We start from the raw sequence: 8,879 nt of genomic DNA on the forward strand, positions 1-8,879 counted from the left end.
CTATGTCTTCCCCTTCTTCGTTTGCCCTCCATTTCCCCCTGTATCACATCTTTCATTAGCGTGCATGGGTTTCGGCAAATATGACCGGAAAAAAAAACCAACTGAGTTTTCTCCTTTTGATTACATTTCATAGCTTTGGCATGACTTCCAGTTCTTCCAGTATGCTTTTATTTGTTCTTTTTTCCCTCCAGCTTATCCTCATCATCCTTCTGTAAAACCACATTTCTGGAAAGACAGGTTTTAAAAATTTTGGTTAGTTAAATCGATCGATATTTGAAGGACATGTTTTCTGGCCAATGTTTTCAATACTCGTCTTTCATGAGTACGGCATACAGTGAACTTTTTACACAAAGAGCAATAACCACATCGCTTTATCATTCATCCCGATACTCATACAACATGCCAACTATATCGACAACCGCTTTGTATCGGGAGAATGTTCTAATTTGTATAGCCTCTTTTCATTCCTTGATGAAAGCCTTGGCCTTAAGCAACATTGGATATTTCCATTATATCATCCTTCTTATAAAAGGTCAGTGTTTTTCCTTTACGACTGATTTTTTTTCTTCTTGATATACGAAAAAAAATCGCTCATCTTTGAGAAAAGAAACACAAAACCTATAATTGATAAGATGATATTGAATTCACGATGATATCATTAATGTAATAATAAATAATATAATATTTCTGCCGTATTGGCTCATTCTAGTAGTTATTATGTAAAGGTAAGTCAGGGGCTTAAAATTAAATTTATATGATGGTTGAGCAAACTTAATATGCTTTTATTGAGAAAAATGAATTAACTTGTTTTAACTATACGAAAAAAAATGATGTTTTAAATAATTTTGGCTTTTAATTTCAAATTTAGGCGTAAAAATATACCCCGATGAACTACCATTTTGCGGTTGGTCCCAATAGACACTTACGTGACCACGCCTCTCGGACAGTCGTCATAATGTAAACAATGACAGTGATTGGTAAACATAGCAAACTACACAGGTTTGGTTTTACTATCGATGGCATATGTCTAAGTAAAATACACACTGTTCTACCGCTTGATCAATAGAATCAACACAGAAAACTGTGTAAACGTGTTACCCGTTTCGTGGTTTAAAAACAATAACAATGGTCAGATAGAGGTCGATTTCATTCACGTTTTGTTTATAAACAACCAACTATGTTTGTTCAAGCACGCGTGAAGGTGTGTCACAAATTCCATCTTTTGATTGGTAAAAAATCTACTAGCTAATAGCTCAGCTGGTAGAGCGCTCGCTTTACAAGCAAAGGAGCCGAGATCAATCCCCTCCCCCCCTTCCCTGTCAACCCAGCAGTTATCGGGTACTGAGTCTGTCAGATCTAACGGAGAGTACTTTGCGATAGACTAGCGTCCTATCGAAAGGGTAGCAGGCAATTGCTATTGTCCGTGACACGCAAAAAAAACCCAACCTGGATAATCTCCATTGACCGAATGGCTCTGAAGGACAACTACCATATTGAGGTAGTCAATCACTTTTAAAATGTGAGATTTTCTTTTTACATAGCACGATATCCATCAAATGTGCTCAAATCACTTTGCACGTTGTCTCAAACCAACAGCAGCACTAAGTATATAGGAAAAGACATGGCGCTTTTAAGGCGCTATGAAAACATTTAGTTCCGACAACGACAACGCTGTTACAATGTTGGTACTCATTTTACACCTGAGTATGGTAAACAAAATGTTGGTAAAATGGCTTATCATGGGAATTAACTTATGACCTAAACGACACAAACCGAGAACATGCCAATAGACCACAAAGTCCCACATTTCTGTTCATATGAAGCAATCAAGATTGGCAGTGTGCTATTAATTATTTACTTTATTTTCTTTGTATCCGGTGGACGATAAGGCGTCAAAAAAATTTTCAAGTCGGTATGTACCCATATCTTAACGTCCTTCAGAGCCATAAGGCTAAAAATGGAAACAGCAATCGTTACATCGCACCTTCATCTATTCCTGTCTGAAACTTCTTGGAAGTGTGTAACCAGTCCTCCGGAGGACTAACAATGAATGGGTTACACATTGAATCACTGAATAAACGTTCTTTTAGCAGGATATATATAGGTGGATTCTCATTATTACGGGCCGTAAAAGAGCGAGAATTAACTATTTTTATTGACCACCAACATTTATTTAGGACTGAAAATATTACATCACTCTGAAACCAGATAATCAGTTGCACAATGTATGTGCCTATTCCTCCAAATGACTGGTTTCACACTTCCAAGGGGATTAACAGTATTTTGACATAAATTAAATTAATCCCTCTATTCATCCCCAATGGGAAATTTGTCTTTAGGGTCTATTCCAAGGGAAGACTGGAATAACCCAGGCGCCAGCCGCAGTGCAGCGCTGCAAAGTGATCTAGGGCGAGGTGACTTGCTCAAGGCCACACAGCGCAGCGGCGGGTGATCGAACTCGATACCTTTCGGGTACGAAGCAAAGACCGTACCACTGAGTCACACTCTCGTTCCCTATTCATGGTTCCATCTGATAGCCACGGTGTCCATCATTTGGTGACCTCTTGATGCTATGTCTGTCAAGCTCTTGACATGGATACCTTTTTGGCTATTGTCTTATTGGATGAGCTTCGGATTATTCAATCAACATACCGTGCATACACTTTTGAAAACAACATCATGTACCGTATATTTTTTAAATAAAAACTAGTCGAATAAATTTATCAGTTGTTTTATTTTTGACTATTTTTGAATTTAAAATAAACTATATTTTGCCCCTGATACCAACCAATATCATGGACACTTTTGACTGGCATCTTCCAATAAACACCAAACATGCAAGAGAAATGTATTTTAAAAGACAGGAACAGTAAAAAGCTAGAAATCTAAAATAGAAGATTATTGACCGGCCTATCATTTGAATTTGAGCACAGAATGCTTTGATCGAAGTGAACTGATTTCCTGTTACCCGCTCTTCTTTCGGTGCCACAGTTGTAGAATTCCGTTCAAACAAAGAGCAATAACCGCATTACTATAACATTCATACTTGAATAATCATAAAACATGCCAATGATATCGACATCCGATTTGCATTGGAGGAAAATGTCCCAGTTTGAATAGCCTGTTTTCCATTTATTGCTTAAAGCCTTGGCCTTGAGCATGATTGGATCTTTCTACATTTCCCTTTTTTCGAAAACAAAAGAGGGCTAACGATTTTCGTTACGGCCGATGTTTCTGACTTTACAAAATTAAAAGCCTATTTTCAGTATACATTGAGGCTTAGATTGTGTGGAATTTTTACCTCCCATATTCCGCAGTTTACATAGTTTTGTCTGGCCTTGGTAGGGAAACATTCAAATGCATAGTTATAGTTTTGGGAGATGATATGTTTTTCCTTGTGAATCATCCCTCTGTTATCTATCATGACATTTTTTGTTTCGAATATATAATAATCTTTAAGCATTTGAGTGTTTTCCTTTTAGGGCAAGTCTAGTTTATGTCTGGAAGAGACATTTTAGGTGATTTCAAACAAAGTACACTGAGCAAATGCTTTTGAAATATAATCTTCATCTGTTCCCTATTTGAACCTTTCCCCTCGTGATACTTTTTCTTGTGTGCATTTACTTGTAAATCTATAATTTTTTGACTATCCCATTTTCCCTTTTTACTTGTGCTGCAATAACATAAATGTGTTGCAAGCGCCGTAAAGCACTTTAAAAAAAAAACAAATAAAAAAAGTCAGATAAAACCAAATGGATTTGTAGTAAAGAAAAAAAAAGTATACATTATACGCTATTTAAAAACAATTTAGGATCTAAATCTATCCTATGTTTGATTGTAATCTTAATTCGTTGCTGCAAAAGAAAAGACTCCGGCAAACCCATTAGGGAAATGAATAAATAATTGCATTGAGGCCAGTGGAGCAGATTTATGTTGCATTAAACTGATAGTAACATTGCTTGCTATCGTCTAGATGGCACTATTGCACATACTTTTAACTTGATCTGACAAACCCATAGGGTTTATTCCCGTTGTTTTTTTTTTGTTGTTGTTGTTTTGTGAAACACCCAATGACACGAACTCTAGCTGTGGGCAATGCGAAATCGGTCAAGATTCTTTACTCACAGTTTTGTCACAATACTCAGGTGAAAATTGAGTCGCCTTGCCTGTAACACCATTGTCTCTGTCGTTACCGGCATGTTATATCCTGCATAAGAAATATTAACTCAACAAATTCAAAACTATTCTTTACGAGCTAAAAGGTTTGTGGAGATGAAGTCTTTCCTAGTTTCCGTAGCGTTAAGTAGACATTGACAACTTCTTGCTGCCATTTACATAGTGCGGCTATATGGTCTTGTGGTCTGACCCTCGCCTTTGGATTGGAAGGTCCAGGTTCGAGTCCCGTTCTTAGCAGCAGCTTCTTATGGTTCACACTATTATGTTATGACGATCGACCCAATCAGCAAAGTCCGGTCCGCATTCGTGCACCGTCGCGAACCCGCCTGGTAGCATCGTCACAACACACCTTTCGACTAGATGCTCTGCCGTTTCGGGTTCTTGCCCACAGCGTGGACATATTGGACAGGAAGTTAGACCCCACTGATGTAACGCACCGGCCGTTAGGCAGCTCCTCGACCGAAGCCGATTCGCAGCTACCCAGTGTCTCCTCTTACTGGTATCAAAGCCTGGCAACTTCTCACCAAGCTTAGAGGAGTGTAGGTCCCCGCCCCCACGAGGGATTGAATTCGTCCAAACCGACTTCCATCTCGTATGTGCAGCTCTGTCCGAAGTCAGGGATTCTGCGTACAAGGGTTGCCGGGACTTATTTCGGCTCGAAACGGGGGCACCGTTCATTATGCGCATGAGAGGGGTATCCCCATTCCCTCTCTCTTTGATCTTACTCAGCCAGTTTCCCGTAATGGTCTCCCTCCGGACATCGGGGCGCTGGATCGCTGCCATTACCGGGCCCCATTCTTAGCGGCGCATAGTTGAGTCCTTGATTAAGGCTCTTTATTATCATTCTCTCACTACTCAGGTGTAAAATGGCTACCTGGCCGTTATCATCGTTGTATCTGTAGAGAACAAAATTGTAATATCGCCTAACAAGCTTCATACCTCGTCCTACATGTTAAGTGCTGATGTTGGCTAAGGATCCCTTGTGAAGCGCTTTGAGTACATTTAGGGGATATTTCCCTATATAAACTTAACGTTTTTAAAAGTGTTTTTTTTTTCAAACATAGAACGTTTTTTATACAAGACATTCCCACCAAATGAAACAAAACCTACTTCTCAATCACCACAGGGTAGAAAAAATATGTTCGATACAAGTTTCTTTGCTTGTGGGACGAATGCTCTACCAATTAATCTATCGGACCACCCCCCCCCCCCCCCCAACTGAATTTGAACAGGAAGGCAAATATTCCATTTATGAGTCATATTTGCATGATAGATAATATACGCCGATTCGATCTTGCACCACTGTCAGACCCAATTCAGGCATGAGGAGGCCATCGCTTCTATTGGATGGGAGTGAGCAATGAGTGATCACGTGACTTGGCAGCAGCTTCTTATGGTTCACACTATTATGTTATGACGATCGACCCAATCAGCAAAGTCCGGTCCGCATTCGTGCACCGTCGCGAACCCGCCTGGTAGCATCGTCACAACACACCTTTCGACTAGATGCTCTGCCGTTTCGGGTTCTTGTCCACAGCGTGGACATAAAGGACAGGAAGTTAGACCCCACTGATGTAACGCACCGGCCGTTAGGCAGCTCCTCGACCGAAGCCGATTCGCAGCTACCCAGTGTCTCCTCTTACTGGTATCAAAGCCTGGCAACTTCTCACCAAGCTTAGAGGAGTGTAGGTCCCCGCCCCACGAGGGATTGAATTCGTCCAAACCGACTTCCATCTCGTATGTGCAGCTCTGTCCGTAGTCAGGGATTCTGCGTACAAGGGTTGCCGGGACTTATTTCGGCTCGAAACGGGGCACCGTTCATTATGCGCATGAGAGGGGTATCCCCATTCCCTCTCTCTTTGATCTTACTCAGCCAGTTTCCCGTAATGGTCTCTCTCCGGACATCGGGGGGCTGGATCGCTGCCATTACCGGGCCCCATTCTCTAGGGGTTGTTGCTAGCGTTCCCGACACTATGTGCATCGACTTGCGAAGTTTTACATCCACCTTCTCAACGTTTCTGCTTCTACCCCACACTGGAGCGCAATACTCCGCGGTGGAATAGCATAGTGCCAGGGCGGATGTTCTCAGGAGCGCTTGGCTAGCGCCCCAAGTCGATCCCGCCAGCTTCCTCAGAAGACTATTCCGCTTCTCTATCTTCCGGGCAACCCCTTCGAGATGAGCCCGATAGGTAAGGCTGCGATCCAACGTCACCCCTAAATATTTTGGACGCGGCTCATATGGGAGTGGCTGGTCCCCGACTAGGACATTCAGTTTACGGGTGTGCCAACCACTGCATAAGTGAAATGCAGTGGCCACGGTTTTTGAAGTGTTCATCTTCAGGTACCACTTGTCAAAGTAGGATTTGAGTCTGGTGACGTCCTCGCTGAGTACGCTCTCGAGACGGGTCCACACTTTACTCTGAGTAACGAGTGCCCAGTCGTCTGCGTATCCCAGCCTCAGGGAGGAAGTGTTCGGCATATCGCTAATGTAAACGTTAAACAACATTGGCGCAAGTACCGACCCCTGAGGGACCCCATTCTTCAATTTCCTTACTTTGCTCGTGACGTCTCCCAGCGCGACGTGGAATTGCCTTTCCCCTAAGATCGAAGAGAACAACTTCAAGGTCTTTTTGCACCTTATGATTTTTGCAAGTTTGAGCATTAACCCATCGCACCAGACCGTATCGTACGCCGCTGATAGGTCTATAAACACAGCACCTGTTTGCTGTTTTCTCTCGAACCCGTGCTCAATATGCTCTGTAAGGGCAATGACCTGCTCCGTGGTGCACCTCCCTTCCCTGAAGCCTGCCTGCTCTGGTGGCAGGGCAGCGTCTAGGACCGGCCCCCATCGGTTTAATAGAACACGCTCCAACAATTTGTAAAGACAGCTCAGCAGCGATATGGGTCTGTAACTGTCTGCCTCCTTCGCCGGCTTCCCTGGCTTCAGGATGGCAACTATCTTCGCGTGCTTCCACACTTGTGGAAGCTTTCCTTTTGCAAGGACGTCCGACATTGCCTCTGCTAGCCAGGCCCGTGCCCTGGGGCCCAGATGCGTCACCATATCGGGATATACACCATCTATCCCTGCTGCTTTGCCGTTCTTTACTTCGCTAATGGCTGCACCCACTTCTCGGGGACTGAACGGGGCCGTCCAGTCCGACTCCTCCGCAGGTAGCGAGTCCAAAATCGTTCGGTACGCCTTGCGGACACCGCGCTCAAAAGCCTGATTAGGGACCCGCTTACTACGGTTCTTAATATTCTTGGCAATTGTGTCTGCCTCGCATTCCGGTGCAGCCTTCGCGAAATTCCGATCTGGGTCCAATTTCTTTATCAAACGCCAAGCGTGGCGGCTGGAGTGTGTAAAGTCGAGACTTTCCACGGTCTCCTGCCACCGTTGCTTCCTTCCCTCTGCCAGAGACTGAAGTAGTCTATCGGCTGTGTCCTGAGACTGGGTCTGCTGGTACTCTCGGTACAGCTCTTCCGACTCTGCTGTCCAGCAAGGGGTGTAGAATTTCCGCTTGCCCCGTGGAATAGAGCGTTGAGCGCTCTTAACCAGTAGCCTACTAAATCTGGTTATATTCTTGGACTTGGGAGGAATGGCAGGGCAGACCTGCTCGATATAGGAACTGAATTCCTCCCAGTCAGCCTTCCTGAAATTCCATCTGCAAAGTGGGAGAGACTGCACCCTCGGTATTGTCACCCCAGCTGTGACAAGAACCGGCCTGTGCTGGCTATGCGGAAAGTCCCCGAGGACTGTCCGCTTCACCTGCAGCGGTTCACCGTTCGCGCTTTTCGTTACGAGGGTGAGGTCTGGAGTGTACTCCTTCTTATGGCGGGTACCCCGGAAGGTACCCTTGGCTGTAGGATCGTACACTAGGTGTAGATCATTACAGTCCATCCATGAGCGGAGTTGTCTTCCTGCCTCGTTGCAGTCTCGGTAGCCCCATTCGTGATGGTGGCTATTAAAGTCTCCCAGACAGATGGAAGGATGGCTGACCACCGGTACCGGTGGTGTAGTCCAAGTCGCTCTAGGTGGTTTGTAAATATTATGCAAACACAGTCCACCTACTTCCACGGAAATTCGGTTCACCCCATTGCTGTCCGTTACGCTCTCAATGACCCTTACCTTCGATGGCTCTTTAGCGTAAACGCTAACCCCTCCTTTGAGCCTCGAAGTGTCCTCGCGTTGGACCACCGTATAGCCTGGGATCTGGAATCGGGAAGATTGCGCGCCTGAATAAAGGTGGGTCTCCTGTAAAAGGAGGATATCAACGCAATGAACGGCCAGTAGCTTTGATAAAAGCTCATTTTTTGCCATACTCTGGCTCTCGACGTTCAGGGACAATATACGCGTCAGTTCGCCATCCCCGCCGTCGCATTTTCCAATCGGCAGGCCGCGAATCGATTGATGCATGGGACGTTCGCTTTTTTCTCGGACGTGCCGACGACCCGGGCGACACGAACGCGGTATTATTTGGCTAGGCGGCAGACCGCTTCGCCATTGACGGGACTGGTTGGGACTCGACATAAGGACAATAGTGTGGCGCCCGGGATAGGGCTGCTATTCGGGCACCGGGTTTGGATCAAATTTAGTCACACACCGGGCGAGCAGCTCATGTGGCTCGTTGGCTCGATACCCGGGATGGTCTCGTGACGGTCGACCGGGATTTACACCTTTGCCCTCCCGTGTGCCTCAAGCCCCC

General features: G+C 44.8%; 2 protein-coding genes across 2 annotated transcripts in view; one reads left to right on the forward strand and one right to left on the reverse strand.

The window, feature by feature from the left end:
• LOC144973219 (uncharacterized) overlaps positions 1–8,879 on the reverse strand; it is a 498,849-nt gene that overhangs the window by 217,140 nt on the left and 272,830 nt on the right. The window lies entirely within an intron of this gene.
• LOC144973207 (uncharacterized) overlaps positions 8,847–8,879 on the forward strand; it is an 81,306-nt gene continuing 81,273 nt past the window's right edge. Inside the window, exon 1 of the mRNA XM_078915366.1 lies at positions 8,847–8,879. This exon is cut by the window's right edge and continues 319 nt beyond it. The gene's annotated coding sequence lies outside the window, so the exon portion shown is untranslated.

Source organism: Berghia stephanieae, chromosome 5, assembly GCF_034508935.2.
Source record: "Berghia stephanieae isolate SIO BIC M18660-M18661 chromosome 5, UCSD_Bste_1.3, whole genome shotgun sequence".
NCBI lineage: Eukaryota > Metazoa > Mollusca > Gastropoda > Nudibranchia > Aeolidiidae > Berghia > Berghia stephanieae.